This window comes from Chiloscyllium plagiosum, unplaced genomic scaffold (genome assembly GCF_037043375.1).
Source record: "Chiloscyllium plagiosum isolate Xiang-an unplaced genomic scaffold, Cpla_swu_hap1 HiC_scaffold_29, whole genome shotgun sequence".
Classification (NCBI taxonomy): Eukaryota; Metazoa; Chordata; class Chondrichthyes; order Orectolobiformes; family Hemiscylliidae; genus Chiloscyllium; species Chiloscyllium plagiosum.
In genome coordinates this window covers 41,274,307-41,289,953 of record NW_028270167.1, presented here as the reverse complement: position 1 = coordinate 41,289,953, position 15,647 = coordinate 41,274,307, and the positions used below count along the sequence as shown (strand labels likewise).

The 15,647-nt window shown below is 43.2% G+C and overlaps 1 protein-coding gene across 15 annotated transcripts in view; it reads left to right on the top strand.

The window, feature by feature from the left end:
* LOC122540755 (rho GTPase-activating protein 32) overlaps nt 1-15,647 on the top strand; it is a 591,094-nt gene that overhangs the window by 92,217 nt on the left and 483,230 nt on the right. For 11 of the 15 annotated variants that reach the window (XM_087976520.1, XM_087976515.1, XM_087976502.1 and 8 more), the window contains exons 2-3: nt 11,051-11,098; nt 14,398-14,459. The gene's annotated coding sequence lies outside the window, so the exon portion shown is untranslated. The remainder of the gene's footprint in view (nt 1-11,050; nt 11,099-14,397; nt 14,460-15,647) is intronic. The other 4 variants (XM_087976503.1, XM_087976506.1, XM_087976516.1 and 1 more) reach the window with 1 other exon arrangement.

Genomic DNA, 15,647 nt, shown 5'->3' with positions numbered 1-15,647 from the left:
TGTAATTTTGGGCTTAGTATTTAGAGTTTATAATTACCTTGCCCAGACTTAGTTCAACACTGGATCAAATGTTCACAATCTTGGCTGTTGTATCCTCTGATGTACTCTGTATCTTTGCCCATTGACAGTGTGGAAGTATAATTCTGAATCATGCTCAATGTTTTCCCATTGTTATAGTCCATATTGTTATATTGCATCTTTGTATCGTTTCTTATTTACTCCAGTTGGACAGCACTGTAATATACTGTGGTGTACATATGAAAGTGCCTTTAGTAAGCCAGACCTACTTTAGTAATGCTTTTAACATATTGCAGAATATTTCATTTTGCAGGGCACTTGGGTGCAGCATATTATTTCTTTCGTCTGTGAATTAAACATTAAGCAAGGCCCATAGTCATTGGGATTCTGGTAGGATCCTTTAATTATTGGTTCACTCTTTACAGTGACATTGAATACTGCACTGGCTTTCAGTTAAGGTGTTAAACTGAGATCTAACTTCTCAACTGGCTTCAAAGGATTCTAGGACACTATTCAAAGCAGAGATGGGGGTTTCCTTCATTGCAGCTGTGGCTATACTTCAAAGGTACACAATTGGTTAGGGACTGCTTTAGATTGTGAAGGCTAACATACAATGCAACTCACTTTTCTAATTATGCAAAAACGTGAGTTTCTTCTCCAGAATTCGGATACATCACAGCTATCCATTTGCAATTGAAGAGATTTAGAATAATTTGTTAAGCAAATTTCTCCTCTTATGGGGCATGATGAATCATATTCTGTGATTCTAACTTCGAAAGGAAAGAGACCTTCATTTGGCCAGGTATGCGATTTGTAACAATATGTTTAATTGTTAATACCCATTTATCACTTAGCTTCTTTTGAGGATTGAGTTTTGACGCTGAAGCTGAAGTATTGTGTACAGTTCTGGTCACCGCATTTTAAGAAGGATGTGGAAGCTTTGGAAAGGGTGCAGAGGAGATTTACTGGGATGTTGCCTGGTATGGAAGGAATGTCTTACGAGGATAGGCTGAGGGCCTTGAGGCTGTTCTCGTTAGAGAGAAGAACATTGAGAGGTGACTTAATAGAGACATACAAGATAATCAGAGGGTTAGATAGGGTGGACAGGGAGAGCCTTTTTCCAAGTATGGGGATGGCAAATGCGAGGGGTCACAACTTTAAAGTGAGGGGAGGTAGGTATAAGACAGATGTCAGAGGTAGTTTCTTTACTCAGAGAGTAGTAAGGGTATGGAATGCTTTGCCTGCAACAGTAGTAGATTCACCAAGTTCAAGTGCATTTAAGTCGTCATTGGACAGGCATATGGATGTACATGGAATAGTGTAGGTGGGATGGGCTTCTGATTAGTTTGACAGGGCGGCCCAACATAGAGAGCCGAAGGGCCTGTACTGCTCTGTTATGTTCTGTGAAGCTATGGCTACGGATCAGGTTGATTGACAGTACTTTGTAGATTATAAAAATATGGCATTCCTTTTGAGATGTATGGAGTGAGCGAAATTAGGTTGATTGTGTGAAATTGTTGCATGTACCTGATCCAGACTTTTTATAAATATTTTAAAAATTATACCTGTTACAGAAAATGAAAGTATCATGTGGAGACTAATTTTTCCCTGCACTTTCTCCCCTGTAGCTGGGATACTGGTCTAAGATATTTGCAGCCTTCTAGTACCTTTGCCAAGTGTGCATTATTCACCAATGAGTATCAGCAGACACTTGAATGACCAAATGGCATTCTAGTTGTGGTTGATCTAGACCCCTCAGTCCTCAGTCACACATACAGCGCAGATCTCTGGATGCAAGGCAGGAAGGTCAATAATCAAATGTTCTGCCTCAGTTGATTTGTAATATTCATCATTGATTGGAGGTGAGTCCTCAGTAATGAGAATAAGGATCACTCCAACAACCAACAGTTCAAACAAAATCATAGAAGTAAGGATTGGCAGATGTTGTAGCTATATACATGGTTCTGGATGTCAAGCTGCAATGTCCAGCTCAAGTTAATACAGCTTCTAATGCCTAATCTGTTGTGATTGTTGCAAGCTAATCAAATCTGGGCCCTTCTTTAACAACTCAGTTATTCATTGCTTTAGCATGTGAACTCACTTCTCAAAATCTTATGATTCAAAATAGCATTTGTTTTGGTTGCAAAGTGTTTAACATCGCTCCTGAAGAGAAATACATTTTCAGAGACTTGGATTTGTTTTGGATGCAGCAGTCATCTTTATATTTATTCTGTTCTGACTCTAAGTAACTGATTTAGTGCTCCATGCCTCCCTGAGATGTCATCTAGCCCCATTTCGTCACTTGAAACCAGAAGATTGTATTGGAATCATATGCACAGGAGTTGAATATCAAGCATACTCTCTCGCTTTACCTACTTTACATGGCAAAGTAGGTACTTTACCTATTGCATCCAACAAATTTTTACCCAGTCTCTTAACCTGGATATATAACCCTCAAGCATTCTCATCATTTGCCTTCCTGTCTGTTTTTGTTATTGCACCCTTGATAGTGCATTCACTTCCTTCATTCAAGTCATTGTCAATAATTGTGACTTGAGCATTTATCTCTGTGGCAATCCACCAGGTCATAGAATCATAGAGGTACACGGCACAGAAACGGACCCTTCGGTCCAACTCGAGCATGCTGATCAGATATCCTAAATAAATCTAGTTCCATTTGCCAGCATTTGGCCCATATCCCTCTAAACCCTTTCTATTCATATGCCCATCCAGATGCCTTTTAAATGTAATTGTACCACCCTCCTCCACTTCCTCTGGCAACTCATTCCATATACACACCACCCTTTGCATGAAAAAATCACCTTAAACCTATTCCCTCTAGTTTTGGTCTCCCCCATCCTGGAGAAAAGACCTTGGCTATTTACCACATCCATGCCCCTCATGATTTTATAAATCTGTATAAGGTCACCCTTCAACCTCTGATGCTCCAGGGAAAACAGCCCTTTTCAGCCTCTTCCTGTAGCTCAATGCTTGCAATCCTGGCAACATCCTTGTAAATCCTTTCTAGTTTCACAACATCCTTCTTGACGTCCTGAAAATCCTTCCCCTCCCTCCCTCCACCCAGTTATCATTAACTAATTTAACTAATCATCTGTCCATACTACAATAAAAGCAAAATCCTGCAGTTACTTAAAACCTGAAAAAATGCACAAGAAGCGTAGCAGATTTGGCAGTGTCTGAATGGCAAAAGAGTTAATGTTTTGAGTCTGATATGACCATTTTCAGGAGCCTATCCATGTGAATAAAATGCACCTAACATCATAGGATCTTATCTTAAGAAGTCTCATGTGTAATACCTTAATTAATGCCTTTTGAAAATTGCCAAAAATTACATCCACTGGTGGTTCTTTACGTATCGTGGTTATTACCACTTCAAAGAATTCTAATAAATTTGGTCAGGCATGATTTCCCTTCATGAAGCCATGCTGTCTCTGCTTGATGATGTTCAGTACTTCTAAACGCTGTTCTATTACATCCTGTATAATAGACTCTAACATTTTGCTAATGACAGAGATTAAACTAACTGGTGTATATTATCAGTTTTTTGTCTCCGTCTCTTTTTGAACAAAGGTGATGTGTCAGTAGTTTTCCAATCCTCTGGGACTTTTCCAGAATTTAAGAATTCTTGCATGTTTACTGTCAGTGCGTCCACTATTTCTGTAGCTACTTCATTTATACTGTAAGTTGCAACATCCGGTCCTGGCACTTCTTGGCCTTCAGCCCCATTAGTTTCCCTATTGCTTCTTCTCCAACGATAGCTACTGTATTTATTTTATCCCACCTTTTGCTTCTCAATTTAGTATTTTTTGCAATGGTAATAACTTCCTCTGCATTCAAGAATGATGAAAAATATTTAGTAAATTCCTTTGTCATTTCCTAGTTTTTCATTGTTATTTTTCTCAGCCTCATTCACAAAGGGGCCTATGTTCAATTTGACCTCTTATATATTTAAAGAGCCTGTTGGTGTCCAATTTACATTACTTGCTGATTTACCCCAGAGGTTTTCTTCTGTTTTTATTACCTTTTGGCTTTTAAAATATTCCTGAATCTCTGATTTACCACTAGCCTTTGCCACATTGTGTTTTCTTTCAATGTTTTGCTTGGTTAACTGTGGTTGGATTTGCAACATGAAAGTGGATTAAACTGGTGGAGGAGGATGCACAAATATCTCCACTGTCCATGATTAATTTATTGTCATGTGTACTGAGGTACAGTGAAAAGCTTTATTTACGAGCCATGCAAGCATACGCAAGGATGTACAGATCAAAAAGACTTTGAGGCATACAGGTTACATTGTACAGCGTGTACGCCCAGTGAGAACTGAATTATGTGAGTCCATTCATCAGTCTCCAAACTGGCTGGGAAGAAGCTGTTCCTGAACCTGCTGGTCTGTTCAGGTTTCTGTGTCTTCTGCCTTATGGAAGAAGTTGTAGTGATCCTTACAGGGGTGTGATGTGTCATGACGTTGGCAACCTTTCCATGGCAGCTGGCTGTGTAAGTAAAATCCACGGATGGAAGGTTGGTTTCCATGATGGTCTGGTCTGTGCACACCCCATTTTGTAGTTTCTTAGGGTCCTGGACAGAGCAGTTGCCATACAAGGCTATTAGGCACCTGGACAGTATGCTCTCAATGGGGTATCTGTAGAATTTTGTGAGCGTCTTTATGCACATGCTGAATTTCATGAGTCCCCTGAGGATGAAGAGGCGTTGTTGTACCGCTTTGACTGTCGCTTCTACGCGAGAAGCCTAGGATAGGTTGTCAGTTATTGTCACTCCGAGGAACTTGATGCTTTCCACCCTCTCAACCTTAGTTCAGTTGATGTAGATGGGGGTGTGTTAGATTAGATTAGATTACTTACAGTGTGGAAACAGGCCCTTCGGCCCAACAAGTCCACACCGCCCCACCGAAGCGCAACCCACCCCTACCCCTTACCTAACACTACGGGCAATTTAGCATGGCCAATTCACCTGACCCCCACATCTTTGGACTGTGGGAGGAAACCGGAGCACCCGGAGGAAACCCACGCAGACACGGGAAGAACGTGCAAACTCCACACAGTGTCGCCTGTGGTGGGAATTGAACCCAGGTCTCTAGTGCTGTGAGGCAGCAGTGCTAACCACTGTGCCACCGTGCCGCCCACTTTCTCCTACTTTCTTTCTGAAGTCAGTGTTCAGTTCTTTAGTTTTGCTGATGTTGAGAGAGAGATTGTTCTCATTGCACCTCATCACCAAACCCTCTATCTCCCTTCTGTATTTTGACTCGTCATGGTTAGACATCTGTCCCACTACAATGGTGTCAGCAAGCTTGTAAATGGTGTTTGTTTGGAATTTGACGACACAGTCGTGGATGTACAGGGAGTACAGTAGATGGCTGAGCTGTATCCTTAGAGCTCCAGTGTTGAGTGTTATTGTGGAGGAGGTGCAGTTACCTATCTTCATTGATTGTGGTCTGTGGGTCAGAAAACTGAGGATCCAGTTGCAGAGGGCGGAGCAGAGACCAAAGCCATGCAGTCTTGAGATCAGTCTGGAGGGGATAATGGTGTTGAAGGTGGAGCTATAGTCATGGAACAAGAGTCTGACATAGGTGTTCTTGTTGTCCAGATGTTCCAGGAATGAGTGCAGGGCTTGGGGTACGCATTCTGCTGTGGACCTGTAATATCAGTAGGCAAACTGTAGTCGAATGAGGCAGACTGAGAGACTGGGTTGATGTGGGTCATGACTAGCTTTTAGAAGTACTTTTTGATTATTGAGGTCAGAACCACTGGGCAGTAGCCATTAAGGCATGTTGCTTGTGCTTTCTTAGGTTTGGGATGATGGTATTCTTCTTTGAAGCAGGTGGGACTCTGGCTCTGGGAGAGGTAGAATATGTCAGTGAATATTTCCGCCAGTTGATCCCGACAGGATCAACTAGAACATAGAACATAGAACAATACAACACAGAACAGGCCCTTCGGCCCACGATGTTGTGCCGAACATTTGTCCTAGCTTAAGCACCTATCCATGTACCTATCCAATTGCCGCTTAAAGGTCACCAATGGTTCTGACTCTGCCACTCCCACAGGCAGCGCATTCCGCATTCCATGCCCCCACCACTCTCTGGGTAAAGAACCTACCCCTGACATCCCCCCCCCCCCGTACCTTCCACCCTTCACCTTAAATTTATGTCCCCTTGTAACACTCCGTTGTACCTGGGAAAAAGTCTCTGGCTGTCTACTCTATCTATTCCTCTGATCATCTTATAAACCTCTATCAAGTCACCCCTCATCCTTCTCCGTTCCAATGAGAAAAGGCCTAGCACGCTCAACCTATCCTCGTACGACCTATTCTCGATTCCAGGTAACATCCTGGTAAATCTCCTCTGCACCCTCTTCAAAGCTTCCACATCTTTCCTAAAATGAGGCGACCAGAACTGCACACAGTACTCCAAATGTGGCCTCATCACCTGATGCAACATCACCTCGCGACTCTTGAATTCAATCCCTCTGCTAATGAACGCTAATGTACCATAGGCCTTCTTACAAGCTCTATCCACCTGAGTGGCAACTTTCAAAGATCTATGAACATAGACCCCAAGATCCCTCTGCTCCTCCACCTTACTAAGAACCCTACCGTTAACCCTGTATTCCGCATTCTTATCTGTCCTTCCAAAATGGACAACCTCACACTTGACAGGGTTGAACTCCATCTGCCACTCCTCAGCCCAGCTCTGCATCAGATCGAAGTCCCTTTGCAGCCGACAACAGCCCTCCTCACTATCCACAACTCCTCCAATCTTCGTATCGTCGGCAAATTTACTGACCCACCCTTCGACTCCCTCTTCCAAGTCATTAATAAAAATTACAAACAGCAGAGGACCCAGAACTGATCCCTGCGGAACTCCATTTGTAACTGGGCTCCAGGTTGAATATTTACCATCTACCACCACTCTCTGACTTCGACCGGTTAGCCAGTTCTCTATCCAACTTCCCACTATCCCATGCCTCCTGACTTTCTGCATAAGCCTACCATGGGGAATCTTATCAAATGCCTTACTAAAATCCATGTACACTACATCCACTGCTCTATCCTCATCCACATGCTTGGTCACCTCCTCAAAGAATTCAATAAGACTTGTAAGGCAAGACCTACCCCTCACAAATCCGTGCTGGCTGTCCCTAATCAAGCAGAGTCTTTCCAGATACTCATAAATCCTATCCCTCAATACCCTTCCCATTACTTTGCCTACCACCGAAGTAAGACTAACTGGCCTGTAATTCCCGGGATTGTCCCTATTCTCTTTTTTGAACAAAGGGGCACAACATTCGCCACTCTCCAGTCCCCTGGCACCACCCCCATTGACAGTGAAGACGAAAAGATCATTGTCAACGGTTCTGCAATTTCCTCTCTTACTTCCCACATAATCCTAGGATATATCCCGTCAGGCCCAGGGGACTTGTCTATCCTCAAGTTTTTCAAAATGCCCAACACACCTTCCTTCCTAACAAGTATCTCCTCTAGCTTACCAGTCCATTTCGTACTCTCCTCTTCAACAATATGGTCCCTCTCATTTGTAAATACTGAAGAAAAGTACTCATTCAAGACCTCTCCTATCTTTTCCGACTCATTTCACGGTCTCCCACTACTGTCCTGAATGTCCAACTGCAGACATTGTCCGGGCATGTGGCTTTCCTTGGGTTGACTTTCAGGAAGTCTGCTCTGACATCTGTAGCGTCACTGGCATTCTGTTCAAATGAGCATAGAAAGCATTGAGTGTGTCAGGGAGAGATGTGTCTTTGTCCACTATCTTGCTATTCTGCTTTTTGTGTCCTGTGAAGGCAGCATGTTAATGCAAAGGGGAATAAAAACTAAACAATTAGCAGCCATTTTTAGCCATGAAATGCAAAATGGGTGACCCATCTTGGCCATCCAGTGAGATCCTCAGCATCACAAATGCCAGTCTTCAACCAAGTTGATTCTCTTCATGTGAAATCAAGAAATGGCTGAAGATACTGGATACTGCAAACAGAATGGCCCTCACAACATTTCAACACTAATACTGATTACCTTTGTCCAGAATAAAGACGCGCACGAGGCAAACCGTTCCAGTGCAGGTATAACATTATTGGGTATCTATCTGACAGTGTGGTAAATCGCCAAGGTATGTCCTAGGCACAAAAAGCAAGAGAAAATCCACTTCGCCAGTTACTGCCCTGTCAGTCTACTTATGATCATCATTAAAGTGATGGAAGGTGTTAGTGACAGTCAGGTGAGAATGATTGCATTTGTTGTCAAGGAGAAAGTGAGAATTGCAGATGGTGGAGAGTCAGAGTTGAAAAGTGTGGTGCTGGAAAAGCACAGCAGGTCAGGCAGCATCCGAGGAGCAGGAGGGTTGATGATTCGGGCATAAGCCCTTCATCAGGAATGTGGATGGGAAAGAGGGCTGAGAGATAAATAGGAAGGGTGGGAGTTGCACTGGGGTGAAGGTAGCTGGGAAGGCAATAGGTGGATGCAGGTGGGGAGGATAGAGCGGAGAGGTGGGAAGAAGCTGGATTAGGTAGGGCAGGTCAAATGGCCAGTGCTGAGTTGGAGGGTTGGATCTGGGAGGAGGTGGGATGAGGGGTAATTTGGAAACTGGTAAAGTCGATGCCGTGTGGTTCAAGGCAGAAGATGAGACGTTCTACCTCCTGTTGACAGGTGGCTTGGATTTGATGTTGGAGGAGGTCCAGGACTTGCATATCCTTGGTGGAATGGGAGGGGGAGTTGAAGTGGTTGGCCACAGGACAGTGGGGTTGTTTGGTATCTGTGTCCCAGAGATGTTTCTTGAAAAGCCCTATGAGTTGGCGTCCTGTCTGTCTGATGTAGAGGGCACCACGTCGAGAGCAACGGACACTGTAGATGAGATGAGTGGATGTGCTGGAAAATTTTCACTGGATGTGAAAAGATCCTTGTGGCCTTGAATGGAGATGAGGGGGAGGTCTGGGTGCAGATTTTACATCTCCTGTGGTGGCAGGGAATGTGCCGCTTGTGGAGGGTGAGTTGGTGGGTGGTATGGACCTAACAAGGGAGTAAAAGAGGGAATGGTTTCTACAGAATGCAGGTAGGGGCAGGAAGGGAAATATATCTTTGGCATCTGATTGTAGGTGGTGGAAATGGTGGAGGAAAATGCAATGTGTCCAGATATTAATTGGGTGGAAGGTGAGGACTGGGGAGGTGGGTTTCTATCCTTGTTGTGTTTGGAAGGGGGTGGAGTTCATTGGCAGACATGTGGGAAGTGGAGGAGATGTGCTGGAGGGTGTGGTTGATCACCTTGAAATAGAAAGCCAAATGGGGTGCCTGGAAGTGAAATTGCTCCGACTGGGAGCAAATACAGCAGAGGCGGAGGAACTGGGTGTAAGGAATCGTGTTTTGATGGGGGCAGGGTTGGTGGTGGTGGGAGGGAGAGAGGAGGTATGGTCAAGGTAGTTATGGGAGTTGGGGGGTTTAAAATAGATGTTAGTGATGCGTCGGTTGCCAGAGGTAGAGATGGAGAGGTCCAGGAAGGAGAGCGAGGTGTCAGGCAAGGCCCATGTGAATGTAAGGTCAGGATAAAATGTGTTTGTGAAGTTGATGGACTTTTCAATCTCCGATGTATATAGGGGCTTGATGTCCATGGTGATGATGAGGCACTGGGGACCAGAGAAATGAAAGTCATGGAGGGTGTGAGTGGTGTCCTGAATGTATGTATGTACATTGGGGAGACAGGGCACCGACTCGCGAAGCATTTCAGGGAACATCTCTGGGACGCACACACCAAACAACCCCACTGCCCTGTGGCCAACTACTTCAACTCCTCCTCCCTCAAGGACATGCAAGTCCTGGCTGCCTCCACCACCAAATCCAAGCCACCTGACAACGGGACGAAGAAAGCCTTATCTTTGGCCTTGGGCAACCACATGGCATAAATAGACTTCACCAGTTTCTAAATCTCCCCTCCCCCCACCTCATCCCAGATCCAACCCTCCAACTCAGCATCATCCTCTTGACCTGTCTTACCTGTGCAGCTTTCTTCCCACTCATGCCCGAAAGACTGACTCTTCTGCTGTTTGGATGCTGCCTGAACTGCTGTGCTTTTCCAGCACTCTCGACCATGATCTTCAGCAAATGGAGTCCTCTCTTTCTCCTAGTTGATTTCAATCCTACTGCTAAGCCTTTTCCAAGGATGCTTACCTTGAAGAAGTTCTCTTCAATTCCTGATGAAGGGCTTATGCCTGAAATGTTGATTCTCCTGCTCCTCGAATGCTGCCCGACCTGCTGTGCTTTTCCAGCGCCACACTCTCGACTTTAAGCTTGTTGAGCCTGCTACACCAGTTAGTGTAATCTTGGCTCATTGTGCACTTCAATGTCTTTTCCTCTCATTATCCCATAATGAGATTATGCAATAGTTAATAAGAAATCTATCACTTTTTACTTCAAACAAGGTGGGCGGCACAGTGGTTAACACTGCTGCCTCACAGCGCCAGAGACCCGGGTTCAATTCCCGCCTCAGGCGACTGACTGTGTGGAGTTTGCACATTCTCCCCGTGTCTGCGTGGGTTTCCTCCGGGTGCTCTGGTTTCCTCCCACAGTCCAAAGATGTGCAGGTCAGGTGAATTGGCCATGCTAAATTGCCCGTAATGTTAGGTAAGGGGTAAATGTAGGGATATGGGTGGGTTGCGCTTCGGCGGGTCGGTGTGGACTTGTTGGGCCAAAGGGCCTGTTTCCACACTGTAATGTAATGTAATCTAAACATACTTAAAAACTGAGCATCTACAGCCTTTGGCGAATTCCTTAGATTCATAAACCCTGAGCAAAATGAATTCTCCTCCTCTTGGTTCTAAATGGCATTGCCCTAATTTTTAAATTATGCCACCTGGTTTGCACTCCCCAATCAGGAAATATCTTGCCTGCATCTACCCTGTTTATCTTTGAGCATTTTGTAGATTTCGATGCAATAACCTCTCATCTTTGAAATTCTAAAGAATTCAGGTCCTGATTGACCATTCTGTCTTTTCAGGACAGTCACATCATCCAGGGACAAGTCTGAGACACTATCTTTCCTGAGGTAAGGAGACCTGAATGATAAACAGTACTCAATGCTGTATAACCCAGCTTCTGTACAATTGAAGCTAGACTTCACTACTCCTTTAATCAAATCCTTTTGCAACAAAGGCTGAGAGTACATTGGCCATCCAGATAGCTTGCTGCAGTTGCATCTTAACCTTCAGTGACATATTGACCAGGATACCTGGCTTTCAAACCTCATACCGTTTAAGAAATACTCTGCACATATGTTCCTCCCACCAAAGTGGGTAATTGCCCAATTTTCTTCATTATATTCCATCTGATGTGTTCTTGCCACTTACTAAGCCTGTGCAAATCCTCCTAAAACACCTTTTAAACATTTCTCTTATACACATTCCCACTTAGCTTGGTATCACTTGCAAATTTAAAGACTTAACATTTGGTAATCATTGATTATGTGTTGTGAACAGCTGGGGAAAAGTACTGATTCTTGCAATGCCCCTACTCTCAGCCTAACATTGTGAGAATAATCCACTTATTTCTAATCTGTTTTCTGTATATTAGGCAATCCTTAATCCATGCCAGTTCATTATTTCCTAGCCCAAATGCTTGATTTTACTAGACAACCTCCTGTGGGATCCTTCATCAAAACCCTTCTGAAAATCCAAATATACTGTCTAACTACTCCTTTATCAATTTAGTTAATAACAATATGAAAACTAAGTTTGTTAAAAAATAATTTCCTATTTGCAAAGTTATTCTGAACATGCCCACTCAAATCATTCTTATCCAAGTATCTATTTATCACATAGTAGATTCTACCATTTTCCCAATTAGATTAGATTACTTAGTGTGGAAACAGGCCCTTCGGCCCAACAAGTCTACACAGACCTGCCGAAGCGCAAACCACACAGACCCATTCCCCTACATTTATCCCTTCATCTAACACTAAGGGCAATTTAGCATAGCCAATTCACCTAACCTGCACATTTTTGGACTGTGGGAGGAAATCCACGCAGACACTGGGAGAATGTGCAAACTCCACACAGACAGTCACCTGAGGTGGGAATTGAACCCGGATCTCTGGTGCTGTGAGGCAGCAGTGCTAACCATTGTGCCGCCCACTGATGCATGACTTCCCTACAACGGGAAGGCTGTAATTCCCTATTTTTTCTCTCTGTCTTTTTAAATAGTAAAATTTGCTAGCTTCTGATCTGCATGAAGCAGTCCAGAATCTAGACTTTTGAAAAAATGATTACCAGCGCATTGATCTCTATAGCCACTTCCTGCAAATCTCTGCAATGTAGAATATCGGTTCCTGCTGACTTCAATTTTCAGCCCCTTTTAATTTCTTCAGTACAACCTTCTTTCTAACAATCTTGTTTCCCTTGACTTATCATTCTCCCCAGTCACTTGGCTTTGTAATTTTGGGAGATTTCTTGTATCTTCCTCAGTGAAAAGAGACAAAAATAATCCCTTAGCCTCTATGCTAATTCTCTGTTCTCTGCTGTAAATTCTCCTGATTCTGCCTATAAAGGGGTCCATGTTTATCTGCGCTAAATGTTTCTTTTTTTATATACCTATGGAAACTGTGACATTCTATTTTCAGGTTCTTTGCTAGATTTCATTCATATTCTACTCTTCTCTTCCCTTTGCAGTTTCTTGGTCCTCCTTCGTTGTATTTGGTAAACCTCCCAGTCCTGAGACATACTTCTATTTTTGGTTACTTCAGAAACTTTTTAATATAAACTTCATAGACTTCCTTCAGCCACGGTTGACTGACTTTTGGATATTCACAGCTTGAAGTAATGTATAGTTGCTGTAGGCATTTTAATAGCTATTTAAAGATCATTCGTTGCGTAGATGTAATGATATCTTTTTGGTCTATTCTCCTAATCTACCTCGTCTTCATAATTTCCCTTCAAATTAACAATCTTGATTCAGATTGAACTACCTTACTTCCAATCATAATGTAACAATCTATCTTGTGGTCACTGGTCCCTAAAGGTCCTTTTAAAATAAGGTTACTAATTAGCCATTTGTGCCACACAAGGGGCAAGCAATAGTCATCAGCACCATGAGAGAATCTAACCATCAATCCTTGGTTTCAATTGTTATACTGTCACCATCACAAAAGTCCTGGAGGTTGCCATTGAGCAGAAATTGAACTGGATGGGCATGCAAATGCTGTGCTTTACAAGAAGGCTGGAAATTCTGAAGTGAGTAATTCACCTTCTATCCCTCTACTGCCTATCCACCATCTACAAGGCCCAAGTCAGGAGTTTGGTGGAATAATTTCCACTTGCCTGGAGGAATAGTTTTCACTTGCCTGGATGACTGCATCTCTAACATCTTCCAAGATGCATTACACTATCAAAGCCAAAGAAGCCCATCCCATCCACCAGCTTCAGTTTTCATTCTCTTCACCACTGACACATAGTAGCAACAATAACTGTCAGGATCCTTACAGCGCAGATAGAGGTCATTTGGCCCATCGAGTCTACACTAACCCTCCAAAGAGCAACCCACCCAGGCTCACCTTCCTACCCTATCTGCATAACCCCATATTTACCCTGTTAATCTACCTTGTCTGCACATCTCTTGACACAATGCAATTTAGCAAGGCCAATCCATCTAACCTGCACATCTTTGAACTATGGGAGAATACCAGAGCACCTAGCGGAAACTCGCGCAGACACAGGAAGTATGTGGAAACTCCACCCAAGGCTGAGAATTGAACCCAGATCCCTGGCACTGTCAGGTAGCAGTGCAAACCACTGAACCACCATGCTGCTCCAAGTCACCAAGGCTGCTTTGACAGCATCTTCCAAGCCTGCAACCTTAACCAATTGGAAGACAAATGCAGCAGTTGCAAGGGAGGGACATTGCCTGCAACTTCCCCTCCATGCATGTACTTTTGTAACATGGAATTATATCACTGTTCTTTGAATATTTTAGGAGCAAAATACTGGAATTCCCTCATGACAGCCTTCTCTACCACATGGACTGAGTGGTCAAGAATAAGGCCCATTGCCAACTTATCAAGATTAATTAGGGACAAGAAATAAAAAATGGCCTTGCCAGTGACACCAGTTATCTATGATGAAATCAAATAAGGTTGAGTAACAAATGTGTTGGAATTTTCTTGCGAGTCTGTTAATACTGTGGAGTCTCATGCCTTCAGTAATGAAGGCCTGGCTTGCCTGGTGCAGCATTACTCGTTAAACAGTGAGGTAAGTGCTGCCTAGGGATTAAATTTGCATATATGTGTAACCAGGGAACAGAGTTGAAAGCTGCTTCCGGTTGGCCTCTGCTGATATAACTGCTCTGTGTTTGCAGGAGAATGTGACAGTGAGGAGCTTTCTGGCATTGGATACGCTGTAACCGGATCCAGGTTTCAGGTCTGTAAGCTTTGTTGAATGTACATGTGCATAAAGGCAAATGCATAACATGTTTGTGTTTGGAATTTTGAAGCCATTGCTATGTAAGCAGGCTGCCAGTCGGACTGGCTACTGGGAGTGAAAATCAACGAGGTAAAAACAATGACTGCAGATGCTGGAAACCAGATTCTGGATTAGTGGTGCTGGAAGAGCACAGCAGTTCAGGCAGCATCCAAGGAACAGATTGAGTGGAGAAATACTGTGCATTGTACCTTCAGTACAGCATTATTGACTTCTGCCTCTCAATGCTCTGGTAGCTTCATAGCCTTTTACTTCTCTCTGATACGCTGACCTTTATTTGTTATAACAAGGATCAACAGAGATTGCAATTTATGTGTGAACTTGACTGGCTAGTTTGTCTTAAAGCTGATTGTTGGGTGAGCTGTGAAACTAGTTCGAACAGGAACAGTAGGAAAGCTCAGTGCTCCACCGTAACCAACATCTGATCTGACTTGGAACTGTGCTGCTAACCAGACGAGCTGCTTCCTTTGTTAATTATTTGTCATTGTGTTTACAGCTGCTAAGAGCCTGAACATATTCAGGTGTTAGATATTTTGGTAACACAACAAGGACATGTGCAAGGCACCTACTTTCTGTTGAGTACCACCTGAAATCTGAGCTTGCACTGGTGACAAGCAAGTAACTGAAATAATTGGTGTGCTTTTAAGATTAAATGTTTATTCAGGTGAAGATTATAACCATCCCCATAATTCAGTTAAATAGGTGTCACAACATTGGTGTCCTTTGTTATTTTAAGTTTTGATGTAGTATTCTGTTGCAATGATAAAACCATTCAAAACTGTGATCGATCTCTTCCTGTCTTGAGAACTAATGGCAAATGGCAGTGACTGCAATACATTGGATTTTAATGTTTTCATTCTTGTGCCCTCAAGGATGATTTAAAAAAAAACAGCAAACTGGGGCATTCTAGTAATAGCAATTAAAGTTTAGAAAGTTCTATGTTGTGTTGAAATAGACCATAACATATAGGAGCAGAACTGGGCCATTTGGTCTGTCGAGTCTGCTCTGCCATTTGATTATGTTTGACATTTTTTTTCAACCCTGTTGTCCTGTCTTTTCACAATAACCCTTGATTCCCTCATTAATCAATGACCTATACAACTGTTTTAAGTACAATCAATTACTTGG